The sequence below is a fragment of the Rhinolophus ferrumequinum genome, chromosome 10 (assembly GCF_004115265.2).
Source record: "Rhinolophus ferrumequinum isolate MPI-CBG mRhiFer1 chromosome 10, mRhiFer1_v1.p, whole genome shotgun sequence".
Classification (NCBI taxonomy): Eukaryota; Metazoa; Chordata; class Mammalia; order Chiroptera; family Rhinolophidae; genus Rhinolophus; species Rhinolophus ferrumequinum.
In genome coordinates, this window is record NC_046293.1 from 10285342 (window position 1) to 10298940 (window position 13599).

The window sequence follows — 13599 nt, forward strand, 5'->3', positions numbered from 1 at the left end:
GGGGGGATGATGAATCCCCACTTATTTGGGCCCATAGGCTCCGCCCATCCCTTTTTACAGGCTAACATATCTGTCCATCAAGAGTGGGAACAAGCTGGAGTGGGTGAGACAGCTAGGGGGCGGGGGCGTCCTTCAGGCTCCGCCCCGGAGCCGCGGAGAATGGGCGAGCGGCTGAGAGGGCGGGGCGGGAAGGCGGCGAGTAGCCGAGCTGGGTGCGGTGAGGCGCGCAGATCACCGCGGTTCCTGGGCAGGGCACGGAAGGCTGAGCCAGGTTGACCTGCTGCAGCTCCCGCCTCGCGCGCTCGCCCCACCCCGCCGTCGCTAGAGCGCTCGAGAAAGCCCTCTCGGGAGAAGCAGCGCCTGTTCCCCGGGGCAGATCCAGGTTCAGGTGAGCAAGCCCCACCGGCCGGTCCCAACCCGGGGCAGGCGGGCGGGGGCGGCGGCGGGGGCGGCGGCTACTGGACTCGCGGCGTGTGGGGCGAAACGACCGACGTGTGGTTCTCGGCCTCCGCGCGGCCGGCTACTGGCGCGGTCCGGCGCTAACGCGGCGGGGCTGGGCCGGGATACCGCATCCTTCCCTGAGGGGCGCCGGGACCCCTGCGTGACTCTCGGGGAAAGCGCCTCTGGAAGCGAGGCCTTGGGGAGCAGAGGAAGGCTTCGGGGCCAGCGTTCCCCGGAAACCCTCGGTCTCCCCCACCCCCGCCCGCCTCACGCCTCCGGCGGGGCACCCAGGAGCCTCGACCTCCCCCTGCTGCCCGGGCACGCGCCCCGCCCTCGCCTCGCCCAGTTCCCAAGTTGGGCAAACTTTTTAACCCCTTCCGGGGAGCCGCTGTCCCTTCGACCCAAACGGGTGGGGGCAAGGTGGGGGGCACGGGGCTCCGGCTGCTTTGGAAGTTTCCAGGCCTTTTCGAAACGGAGGTAACGGGCAGGCGGGGACCGTTTGGCAGCTGTCAGGGCGTCCTCCTGAGTCAGAATCGGACAATCTGCTGCAGACATTGCACTCGGCTCAGTTTCCGCCCTCCGCTCCCGACTTCCTCATTCGCTGGGCTGCGAGCGAGCGGGCGCGAGGGGACCGAGAGAGGTGCGGAGGGGTGCGCGGGGAAGGGCGACCCCGCGGGACCGGGCCGCCAGGCAGGACAGACTCCCCCGCTCTCCCACAACCCTTCCACCTTTGACTTCTGACTTCTGCCCCGAGAGGAGGGCCCGCAGCGATCGGCTGGGTCCAGGCGCGCACCTGATTGCGCCGCACCTGGGGGCGTCCGGCCCGGGTGGGAGTGGAGGGAGCTGGGTGCTGCTCCTCGAGGACGAGGCCTGGGCTGTTGCATGGTTGCTGTGTGGGCCCGATCCAGGGTGTTCTACACCCCCACCCGCACTTCCCTGTGCGGGGGTGCTCGCGCCGTGCTGTCCTGGGGCCACCCCCAGGGCAGGACCGCAGCCCCTCCCCCCCCAGCGAGCCCCACCGTTTCGCATGGAAACGGACGAGGAGAAGGTTGCCGGCTGTCTTGAGGTGGCGGCAGGGTGAGTGCCAGGGCTGCTGTCTGCGGCCCCACCTAGCCCGTGTGAGGAGAAAGGTTCCTGGGAAGTCCCACGTCCTGGGGACGGCGCGTCCTCCTCGGGGCGCTCGAGAGGCCTGGCCGCTCGCGGTCCACTGCGCCCTGGCCTGGGTTTTACAGGGTTTCAGAGGAACTTGGGTGACTGGAGGGAGAAGAGAGCCCTACGGGCTTCCTGCAATGCTGTGGCCGTTTCTCACCCCACTGTCTGAGGCCCGCCTGGTAACTCACCTGGTGGCTGACTTCCTTTTTGGGAAGGAGGGAGGCTGCTTTCAGGCCTGTTTAGACAATCGCTTGATTAATATTAGTCAATTTATATACCAGGCTGCTAGGGGTGAGAGGTGGGTACACAGATGTGTAACTGAGCAAATATTTAACTGGCTTCTCGGTGCTGGGGACTCTGCCAGGTGGTGGGGGTGTGAGGTTGAGTAAGACCTGGCCCCTGCCCTTGGACGCTTAGGAGAGAGCGGAGACAAATCTGTAGATGACTGTCCTGTGAGGTGAAGATGAGAGAGACCCCAGAAAGGTACTGTGAGTCGTTGGGATTGGGAGAAAAGAGCCAGCCCATCCTGAGGCTCGAGAGTTTACATTCCTCAAGGGGAAATAGTGGCCCAATGACTGAAGTACAAAGGCAGCCTGTGATGAGGGTCCCAAGCATGCCACAGACAAAGGACTCGAGGAATTCCGGAGAGGGGCCACTTCTGTCTGGGGCCAGGAGGGAAGCTGCTTCGAGGAAGTTGCACATTGCAAGTTTGGCAAACTGAGGGCAAGCACTGGGTGTTGGAAAGTGAGGACTCATTTAGTGGATAATTGAGGGGCAATTAAAAGCATCAAGAGATTGCTCGATGTAATTTGAGAGCCGCTGTGCCCCCCAGATGTCTGCGGGGTGACACCAAAGAGCTCTACTCTTCACTGTCAGCAAGTCCTGGCGGTGCTTATGGGCAGATCCAGGTGCCCCATTGGCAGGCTCTGCTTGGGGAGGGGCAGCCTGAGGGGTGTATTCTGTGGGGCTGCTTGTCAGAAGGGCGCATGAGGGGAGAGGAAAGAGAGGGTCAGGGCCCCGGCTTTCTGTTCTTTATTTTTAAACTTTTTAACCTAAGGGGCTGGAGATGGGACAACTTCCCTCTTGCAGGATGAAGGTCGCATGTTAATCACAGCCTGCCTTTCCGCCTGTTCTTGCTCCAGAAAAAACAAAACAAGGATCTGTTAGCTTTTTAAAAGGAGAAAAGCACATTCAAAAAATGCAGCATTGTTGTGTAGCCTGGTAGGGTATTGCTAGAAACCAGGCGAGCTGAGCTTTCTTCACTTCCTCTTGTAGCTAATCCTTCAGTAAAGTGCTTAAGACAGCCCTTACCAGCTTGACATCTTTATTTCAAAAGGAGAGGAGGGGTTGGCTGTTGTTTCCCTCGGAGGCGGGCCCTACCCTTCTCTTGGAGGGGGAGACAGAAACCCAAAGCAAAGGGGGAAAAAAAACCCTTGCTTTAACAGCTTCCTCCCAAGCATCGTGTTCCAGAAATATTTAGAATAACAAAATCTGTGTGTCGTCTTAATTAAACAAACATCCTAATTTGCTGAGCATAAAACAGCATCTCTGCCCGCAGGGGCAGGAAGTGCAATTTCTCTTTGTGCAGCCCCAGAGTCTCTGCCTCCCGGCCTTAACCCTTGATGAGCCTTAACCCTTGGTGCCCTGGGCCCCTGGGCTCAAGTCCTCTGGTGACAGCAGAATGGAACCCTGGCTGCCCCCGGGAAGCAGTGCTCCTGTGACTTACAGAATTCCGCTCTGAGAGCTGGGAAGAGTGGGGTCTTGAGCTTTGGAACTAGGCAGAGTTCCGATCCTGACCCCACCACTTCCTAGCTTTACGACCCTTTAGGTAAGTCACAGAACCTTCCCGAGCCTCAGGGTCCTCTGTGTCCTCCTATTCCTTACCCGTAACATGGGAATCGTGACATCTACCGTGCAGGGTTAGATGCGAGAACAAAAAGAAATAAGGTATGTAAAGGGCCTGATCTTTTTAAGAAAATATATAAATGTTCAGCTTTAACTCCGTGGGTTGTCAGGGGGAGGAAACAGTCGAGGAGGGGTAGATGGTTTTCCTGGCTCAGTGATCTTTCTGCTTCTGAAAAGGTGTGCTTGGGTGTGTGCAGAAGCCCAAGTGGTAACAAAAGTGGTTCTGGGGCCCATCTGCCGATACTTTTGGATTCACTTGGTGGTGAGCTCATGCTGAGCATCCTTGGTCCAGGGCCCTGGCCTGGGCAGAGGGTGTGCAAAGCAACTGCGGTTTCAGTTCTAAAACATGGTTTCCCATGATCTAGGACACGGCCAAAGGGTGGCATGGAAAGGTCATTGTAGTTGAGTATCTGGAGACCTGACTTCCAGCTCTGGCTGGGGAAACATTTGATTTCGGTAGCAAGTGCCATTATCGCGTATGAAGACATCACACCAGTTTATGTGCTCACTAGTTATGCACAAGAGCACGAGGGAACTGAAAAATTGAGGCGTGTTAATTTCTCCAAGTTTCTTAGGTACTCTCATGCCCCGTTGATGGGAGGAGCATACGTGGTAACAACTGTCTTTTTTTGCAGGTAGTTTGACAGTATCTGTCAAAGCATAGTCCTTCTGTCTGAATTCTAGGAATGCATCCCACAGATAAATGTGCAAAAGGTGTGAGGATATTGTTTGCAGCATTGGCGTAGACAAAGACAGGAAACAAGCTCACTGTCTATCAAAAGGGTCCAATAGATCATGGCACCCCTGTACAGTGAGAATCCTTACAGCCCTGAAAAAAATAAGGCTGATCTAGATGTAGTGATATGGCATGCTTTCCAAGGTATGTTGTAAGTGGAAAAAACTCGACACGATAAAGTAGTATAGATGGTGTTCCCTTTGTGTGAAATATGCTATGTCACCTGAGCTCTGCACGGGAAGATGCCGAGACCCTGGGAATAGTGGTTGTCTGTAGAAAGGACCCAGGAAGCAGGAGTGGAGGCCGGGGTGTGTGTGTCTGAGCATTTCATTTCACTAAATGCCTTTTTATACGTATTTCCCTAAAATAGTCAAAAACTTAAAAGTTTCGTATTTTTATTACTTATCTGGCCAGTCTCGTAGGTCTCAACTTTCAAATGCATTGCTCTAGATTCCAAGTTTCATATTGAGTGCTTACTGTATGCAAGGAAGGAGGAAAGGTTTTAAAAATGGACTGACTTGTTCTTGTGGTTGGAACATATTTGGGTACTGTTTTTTCCTCCATGATGTCATATCACCAGAGTAACCCCTTAAACAAATGTCTACTCTGATCTATTCCCTCATATGCTGGAAAATGGTAGATGGTTGCTTTTTCTTTGCTGTATGAGAAGAGGAAACCTGCAGTGTGTCTGGAAAGTATTTTGGGATAACCTTTTGCCAGGTTTCCCACAATTCCCCTGGCTCCAGATCCCCCGAGGTCTTTTCCTGGGGAGCCCACCCTGAACAGAAGTCGACACCAGGCCTTTATTCTCTTGGGTCCTCTAAACTTGGGGTCACTGCAACCACTGGTGTGCCCCTTCCCACTTTGTCCCCAGTTATCCGTCAGACATCTGGCCTGTGGTTTTTGTGTATTAAGAACAGTGGAAAAGCCCAAATTCCTGAGAAAATGTGATCAGAAAGGTATTTTGAATTGGGGGGGGCCTCCATTCTCTCAGGGAAGGCGGTCTAGTCTTGGTTGATGTGGGTGCTGGAGAAGCTGCCAGCTCTGCTGTCTGCTGAGTGGGCTGTTTTCCGTGGCAAAAGCAGCGGAAGACCCCTTTAGGGTCTTGGGCAGGCCTGTGTCCCTGCCAGGCTGCCTCCGGGCCTCCTGGAGGAATGGCATGAGTCACACATGCGTATACAGAATGAGCCTGGGTCTAAAATGGGCCTACCACCACATGGGTTTGAAGGCTGGAGGCTGGCTATACCCCCGCCCCCACTTCGTGCTTTGATGGTACCAAATATTTGGGAAGCAGGAGGGGAGCTGCCCTCTTGTGTCTGATGCATTTCTCTTTAAAAAGGAACTTAGGCAGGCCTCTGTTGGAATTTCTCAGGCCCCCATTCTGCTGACTAGTTTCTCCAGCCTGGAGTGATTCAGCACCCAGAATGGGGCACAGCGCGCTGAGCCCACAAGAGGCTCGTGGCTGGCCTTTGGCTGAGGACAAGGCCTTCTGGGGAGCTTCTCCCCAGCCTGAGCCTCCGGGTCTCGCGGTGGCGCCTTCTGTAGCTGCCTCCTTCCCCAGCTCTGGTGGCTGCTCCACCGGGAACCTTCCCCCTGAGGCTGGAGGGAGCTTTACAGGCCCTTCCGGAAGTTGCCCCTGAAGGGTGTGGCTTCCTGCCTGGGCAGGTTGGGCCTCGGCCTGTGGGGAAGCTGAAGGTGGAGCTGATTTCCCCCCACCTTCATCATTGCCTTGGTGCTTCTCAGGGGTCCTGGTCCTTGGGGCCCTACAGTACTGCCCGGAGGACTAAGGGAGGCCCCCCTATCACTTCCATGGGCATTTACATTTGGGAACTTGTGTCTTAGATTTCTTTTCCTTTCATTTTAACTCTAATTCTAAGTGATTTTTCTAAAAGAAAAATCAACAGGACAGTAAAACCCTCCCTACTGAATTTGCTTAGAATTAGGGAATGCCTGAGTTGGAAAGGATCTTAGGGATAGTGTAATTTTTCTCCCCCAGTTAGAGGAGTGGTTGCCCAAGCTCATCTGTTAGTTGGTAGAAGAAAGCTTTTGGCCCCTGGTTTCACTCAACCCTGTTGCCTTTCTTTCAAAATCATGTGGCCTTATTTAAAAGTGTTTTTGAACTGTTATCATCCCTTTTATATACTGTTTAGCCAAGCAAGACATACTCAACTCCTTTAATCTTTCCTCAAGAGTCTATTCTTCCACACCCTTAATCTTTTTCTTTTTTTTTGGTGGCGGGGCACGAGGGTTAAGAAATGGGGTGGGAGGTGTTTCGGGTTTCTCTGAACTCTTTCCAGTTGGACAGGGCCATTCAGGCTGAAAGTTCCCACAGCTCAAAAATCAATATTTCACATGGGGTAGAGCCAGGCACGGGGTTGGGGGGGGGGGCGGCTTACAGAGAGCGACCCTGGCTTCCACTGTCCAGGAGCCAGTCCTGATTGCTAGTAATTTTAAGTGATTTAATGCCGTGGATGATTGATTATTGTATTTTCAGTACAAAACTCATAGTAGAGGGAACCAAACACGGGCTTTGGGGTCAGGGGGACCTGGGACCAGATTCTTGCCGTTTCTCCTACCACCTGTTACACTGGAGCCTGTTTCCTCATCTGCACGTGGAGATGGCTGCTTTTTTAGACTTGTCATAATTCGCATAGAAATATATGCAAATTGTTCCAGTTCTTTTTTTCTCCCCTTCCTCTTCCTCCTTTTTTCATGTTATCACCAACATCATCAGGTGGTAGGAAATAGGTGTTCGGGTTTTAAGGATTTTAAATTTGTCTAATAACCCTGTCCCTTTGAGAACAAGATGTGGGGACTGAAATGATTGAGGGGCCTGCTGGAAGATTTCCTGGGCTTGGATGCTGAGGTTTTCAAGGCCTGCGACCTTTGCATCCTTCCCACCACACAGCGCAGTTCAACTTGTTTCGTCTGAGCTGGTTCAAGCCTTTGAAAAAAGGCTGTCCCCAAGCCGGAGAGAGAGGCACCTTTATTTAGAGTTGTCTGTGTTTAAAAGCTGCCGCATTTCCTGTGTTTTACAAAGTCACTGGGCTGGACAAGGCAGCTTCCTGTCTGATAAACATAAAGACGAAGCGTTTGGAACAGTCGGGGTGACTTAATCTAACTGGTCTGGAAGGGGGAGAAGATTGTAGAACCTAATGGACTGTGAGAACCTGGAGGTCAGAGGCAGCATCTTTTTTCCTCTCTGGCTCCCAGGTTCTTGCCTGGTCCTTGTTGAACGAGTGGTGTTTAGGTCTCATTGGCGCCATTGCCCGTAAACCTGGGGACTGGGAGGTCCCGGCAGCCAAAGCTTTGGAGTGACATTTAGTTAACGATCTCTCCCTTTTATAAACCGTGGATGCAAGGTACTTGTCTGGGAATCTCAGGGTGAGAAAGGTGGTGGCAGGGAACCATTTTCAAGTTTCTGCCTATTTTGTAATATTTAAGAGCCACCCCATTGCGCATGAGGGTGTTGATCCCAAATTTCTCTGCCAGGTCAATAACAAAGACTCCTGGGGTCCTGCTGTGTGGCCTGCAGGGGCCACGAGGAGGACGGAGAGCCAGCCCTTGTCCTCAGGAGCCTTACCCTCTAAGAGGGACACTGGGAGAGGGATTTGCCCCAAGAAGTAGGCCCGTGCTGCCCTGAGCGACTGGGGATTGCTGAGCACTCTGAGCAACCTTTCTGGGGGCTCGACCTGCCTGGGAGGCGGAGGAGGGAAGGTGGGCAAGGAAGGAAGAGGCTCAATGGCAGGGCGCTGGCCTGGGAATCGGGATGCCTGGGGGAAGTCCGCCGTGATAATAATAAAAACAAGTCAACTTTTGAGCATTTGCTAAGTACCAGGCCCTGTGCTAGCGCTTTTACAGGACTTATCTCCTGTCTTACCTCATTCTCATGAGGTAGGAAGTTATCGCTGTGTTACAGATAAGGAGCCTGAGCAGGGATTCAAACTGCAGTGTGACCTTATAGATGCCCTTCACTCCTGGGCTTGATAGTGAGGGGTTGGACCGGTCCCCGAGCCCCTCCTCCCTCCTCTCACCAGTGGCCGAGCATTAATGAAAGGAGGAGAGAGCTCGGGGCCGTGGTGGAAGGGGGCCTCCTGCTCCACAGTGCGGTTGGCTGCTCAGAGCCAGGCTGCCTGTTCCATAGTGTTGCCTCGGCTACGGACTTCACCTCTAACCTCCACTGGCCGTTTCTCCAATGTGTGGGGTTGGTCCTAAGGGAGGGCAGGTGAAAAGACCACGGCCGGGCAGTGTCAGTGTCGGCGGCTCTGCCTGCCTGGGCCCTGGTGGCTGGGCCCGGGCTGGTCTTCATTGGGGAGCCAACGAGCCAGAGTGCCCGCCGCCACCTGAACCAGGGGGCTCTTCTTGACCTCAGCCCACTTGCATCCAGCAAACTTGAATTCCTTCCTTCTTCATTTGTCCGTCTGTCCACCGTCATTCAGTAACTACTCCTCAGAGCTTATTCCGGGTGCTAGGCACTGGGCTGGGTGCTGGGAATATGGAGGTGAAGGAAGCAGGGGCCCTTGTTTCCAGGAGCTGATGGTATCCTGCCATCTACAGAGTGCCGGGGGCCCAGGAGGGTCTTAGAAGGCTTCCTGGAGGAGGCGGTATCTGAGCTGATACAAAAGCAGGGATGTGGCACAGAGATGGGCTGGGACCTTTTTCAGTCACTCAGACTCTGGTGGTGCTTTGTTCTGGGGTGATTCAGGTCGCTGAGGCCCTCTGAGTCACGGGCTGATAAAAGATATCCTCTCCTCCTGTGCCCAGCCCCTCTTACAGCCTCTTATATAGCCCAAATGACCCATTAAGGCCTGTGCCATTTCCTGGGAAATGTGGGAGTGTAGGATTCCACTCCCAGGATCTTACCCCCTGAGTGGCTGCTGGGGATCCTGCCTGTGCCCCCTGGTATGTGGTCAGCATGCTCTTCCCAACTGAAGGACTTGGGGTGAGAGTTTTTTCATCGAGTGTTGCGAGAGATAATTGTTACTGGAATGGTTCCCTTTTTAAAGTGGAAAAAAAGGGGGGCATTGTTTATAGCACCAATAGTATAATAACTAAGCTTGCAAGAAGCAAATTCACCCCTCAGCCTGTCTACAGTTTGCGTCCTTCAGGCTTCCTGTCCAGATCCATACATACATGTGGTACAGAACTAAGCAGAACAGGTACTCTTTCAGTGCTAGAACACAGTTTCCTATGTTACAACAATCTCCACAATTACTGTTTTAATGGCTATGTTATGGTACACAGAGGAGAAGAACCATTATTTACATTGCCAGAAAGTTCCCTGGGTTTTATTGACTCTTTTGGAAATTCACTAATTTAGCAAATATGTCCTGAGCATCTGGTCTAGGGCAGAAACTGCTCGGTGGTCGGATGTAGATGACTGAGACATCACAGGCCCTGCCTTCAAGATGCTCACCGTCCAGACCCAGGGAAAAAAACTGCTTCGCTCTGGTATTGTGGTTTGTGATAGACGTGAGCCCAGGAGAAAGTGGCAGCTCCGTGCCCAATTTGGGAAACAGGTCAAACCACTTTGTCATTTGGGTGAGAAGGCTTAGGAATGTGGACCTGGGAGATCTTTCTGGGCTAATTGGAAGATCTACAATCCCCTGCCCCCTTCCCAGTAGTTCCAGCAGGAGGCCTGGGCCGGAAAATGCCCTGGGAGGAAGTGAGGAGGCAGAGTCTCCCAGGGCCTGGTCAGCGGGGCGCTGGGGAGATGGGGACCGTGGGTGGGAGGCAGCTGAGGGTGGAGGCAGCAGGTGGCTGAAGTGGGGTGGGGTGGTCTCTGAAATGTCCAAAAGCCGCTGCAGGCTGCTGGGCCTCTGCTGTGGCTCATTGTAGCAACACGTTGCAACAGTATAGTTTTGTTGTAAAGAGGATGTTTCAATCCTAGTGGCTGCTTTGGGCCTAGGTATTTACCACAGTAAGGGTTATTTGCGGGTGGGCTGGGCAGCCCATGAGGGGAGAAGATGGCTGGTCAGGAGCCTAGAAACCCAAATGCAGTGTCTTTGCTCTCGTGTTTTCTTTCATTCCCGAGAAATGGCTTCCTTGCCGGTGTCCTTTCCTCGTTCCCACCCCCCACTGTCCTGTCCCCCCAGCCCCAGCTCCTGGCTCCAGGGAGCCGGACCTGACTTCTGCTGTCTTCCTAGAGAGCAGGAGAGAAGTCAGTTCTGAAAGGAGCCAAAAGCTGTTGTCACCCACCTCACCCACTGAAGGAATGCGAGGGCCAGTGGTGGACCCCAGAGGTGATCTCTGGGACACTTCCGTGGTCTTGTTTGTGTTTTGTCACCCTCGAGTCCCCTCTCCAGCCTGCAGTGGGGATTTGGTTCAGTCCCACCCAGGCCTCTCCGGTTTGAGGTTTGACTAGGAGAGCTCTGTCACTCAATGGCCCCCATTCAGTACACACTCAGAACACCGAAAACAAACCCTAAACCTTAACCTAGGCTTGTTTTTACATATTGACTTAAAATCAGTAATAAAACTAAAACAAGCTGGGGATGTCCGCAGTGGGTAGGTGAGAATGTTCCCTTGTAGCTGAGGTGAGGTCCTTTGTGTATCTTTTTAATTTGTGTCCTGTCCCCTTGTTTACATTACTGTTGGCTGGTGATGACAGGCTAGAGAGTGTCTTGGATTTTATACTATTTTTAATTATTTGCTGCTATAATATTGGAGGGGAGAGAGCTGGGTCTAAGGAATAGAGAATTAGATAAAGCAGAAGGAGGTAGCAGCGTGTGGGAAGAGAGTGGGTGACTTGAGGAGCAGCAGCTGGGTTTAAATTCCATTTCACACAGTTTATTCATTAAATATGTATCAAGTGCTGGGATACAGGATTGAGTAAAACCACCAAAGCCTCTGCAGTGAACATTCTAGTGGGGAGAAGCAGGCAGCAGCCAGAGAAGCAAGCTCACCGTGGCAGGTCCGTGTGGTGGTCAGTGCTGAGGATAACAGAGTCCCACAGGCATCGGACCGAGGACCCCAGACCCGGCGGCTTCCACATCAGCTTCAGCATCCGAAACGTGTTGTCTCACAGTCTGGAGGCGGGAAGTCCAAGGTCAAGGTGCCGGTGGGGTGGTTTCCTCTGAGGATTCTGGCTTTGGCTTGCAGAGGGCTGGCTCTTGCTGCCTCTTTTCAGGGTCTTTTCTTAGTGCATGAGCCTCTGTGCTCCCCACCTGTGTATCCAAATGTCCTCCTCTTATAAGGACAGTAGTTGGATGAGGGTCCATCTGAATGGTCTCATTTTAACTTAATTAAAAACGCTATCTCCAAATATAGGTCCTGGGGGTTAACACATCAACATAGGAATTGAGGGGGGTGGGGGACAACACAATTCAGCCCAGAACAGGGGAGAAAGGAGTGGGGGGGGTTTGTCAGTGGAGGATTCTCTAAATCCAGGGACAGTCGCCTGGTTCCTCCAGGTGTGAGGGATGAACTCGCCAGTATTTTGTTCTATTTTACCAGTTTATTTAACTGCTTTGAGCCCCAGTTTCCTCATCTGTAAAATATGGTGAATGAAACCTGTCTCTTGGTGTCCTTTGGGGAGCTAAGCCTTTCATGAACTCAGTTCATGGCAGACCCCCAATAAGTCAGTCCCATACCTTCTCCTTCTGCCCCCCTCCCGCCCCTGGCTCACCAGAGCTCCTCTTCCTTCTATCCCTCTTTCATCCTCTCTGCTCCCGAGCTCCACTTCTGATCAGGGTGCTTTAATAACTGGCTTCCTGGGATGGCTGTGCCCAACTCCCAGATGGCTCTGCTTTCCTCACAGGAGTGATGGCACCCCCACCCAGTTCGTGTGGGGCCATGCGTTCTTGGGGATGGCCTCTCCCCTCTGAGGAGCCCCAAACACTGTTTTCACACCAGCATGAAGTAAGATGTGGAGAAAAATGGTGCAGGAGTATACACGTAAAACACCCGTTGCTGGCCAGAGTGTGGGATGGCTGCAGGGAAGTCTTCCCTCGGACCGGTGACGCTTTCCACTTCCCTGTGCTGGTCTCGCTTCCCCTATTAGCGGTGTTGCCATGCCCAGGCCTTGCGCTTACTGTGTGCTTGGGAAATGGGTGAGGATGTTCATACCCAAGTGTGGGTCACATAGATCCTGCTTCAACATCAGCTCCGTCACTTAGCTCGATGTGGCTTCTGAGGCTTAAACACCATGGCGTGTGTATGCCTGGTACGTATGTAAATAGGCAGCGGGCGCTGGGGTCAGGCCCTCTGTCCTAATCCTGAATCTCCCACTTCCCAGATCTTTGACTTTGGGTACCTAACTTTTCTGCATCCTTTCTGTTTTCCTTGAGTGTAGAATGAGGAAAATGAGAACTACCACAGAGGGTTTTGGAACTCAGTAAAGTTGAGCTTGAATTGTTTATATGTTTTATTCGTACAAAGTGCCAGGAGGCTATTTATTATAAAAAAATCTATTTTTTTTAAAACCTATTTTAATCTTATTTTTTTCTATCACTATGAAGTTTGAAGTCACGCTCAGGTTATTGCAATTAAACTTTCCCAGTCCCATGAGGTTGGCGGTATTCGTGTTCCCATTTTATAGCTGGGAAAATTGAGGCTCAAGGAACCTAAGTGCCCCAGATAGCAAGTGAGAGATCTCAGATCTTCTCCGCTCCTCTGATTTTCAGGCCAATTAATTGCCGTGCATGTCTTCTCATCCCACTTCACCCATCCTATGGATAATGTTTGCGAAATTGGGAGGGAGTTTTGTAGACTTCCATGCTTTTGTACACAGTCTTAAAGCAGTGGTTGTTGAGGCCCGGTGCCCCACTGGCTCATGGTGCCAGGAATAAAATACAGCCCTCCCAGTTCCGTCCGAGACAAGTCAGTGGAGAGAGGTGGAGGTGGGTGGCCAGGTGTGCCTGGTACCTGCAGGGGACTTGAGCTGTTCTCCCTCAGCTTTCTAAGGCCTCCTTCTCCTAGCCCACCAGCATGCTGTTCTCAGCCTGCCTTCTGCCCAGTGCCGGCCGGGCCTGCCACCCACCGTTTCCTACGATTGCCAGGGTGAGGAGGAGGTGGCTGTGTCCTGCCAAGTACTCATGAAAAATGCCTCATTATGGGATTAATGACTTGCCACTGAGCACTGGAATTCACTAGTCCCCATCAGCTCTGAGACTTCTCACCTCCCACTGTCTCACCTCCTTCCTCCACACCTACCTGGCGTGCTGACGTCCTTGCCAGCTGTAAAGCTCCTGTCAGGGAGGAAGGACTTGAGTGCCCTCCCAGGTTCAGCATCCTTCCCTGCCACTTCCTAGCCGCGAGCCTCGAGCCTTGAGGACACTCTGGGGATACTGGGCCTGGGGCACTGCCAGGTTGTAAAGCCCTGTGTGTGCAGCCCTTCGTGGTATCACACACGCAGGCAGACCAGT

General features: G+C 53.0%; 1 protein-coding gene across 3 annotated transcripts in view; it reads left to right on the plus strand.

Annotated features, from left to right (window-relative positions):
• The first annotated feature begins 203 nt into the window (after nucleotides 1-203).
• The window catches only part of MYH9 (myosin heavy chain 9), an 89760-nt gene continuing 76364 nt past the window's right edge, over nucleotides 204-13599 (plus strand). Inside the window, exon 1 of one of the 3 annotated variants that reach the window (XM_033118732.1) lies at nucleotides 204-388. The gene's annotated coding sequence lies outside the window, so the exon portion shown is untranslated. Of the gene's footprint in view, nucleotides 389-973; nucleotides 1082-13599 lie in introns of those variants that run through there. The other 2 variants (XM_033118729.1, XM_033118730.1) reach the window with 2 other exon arrangements.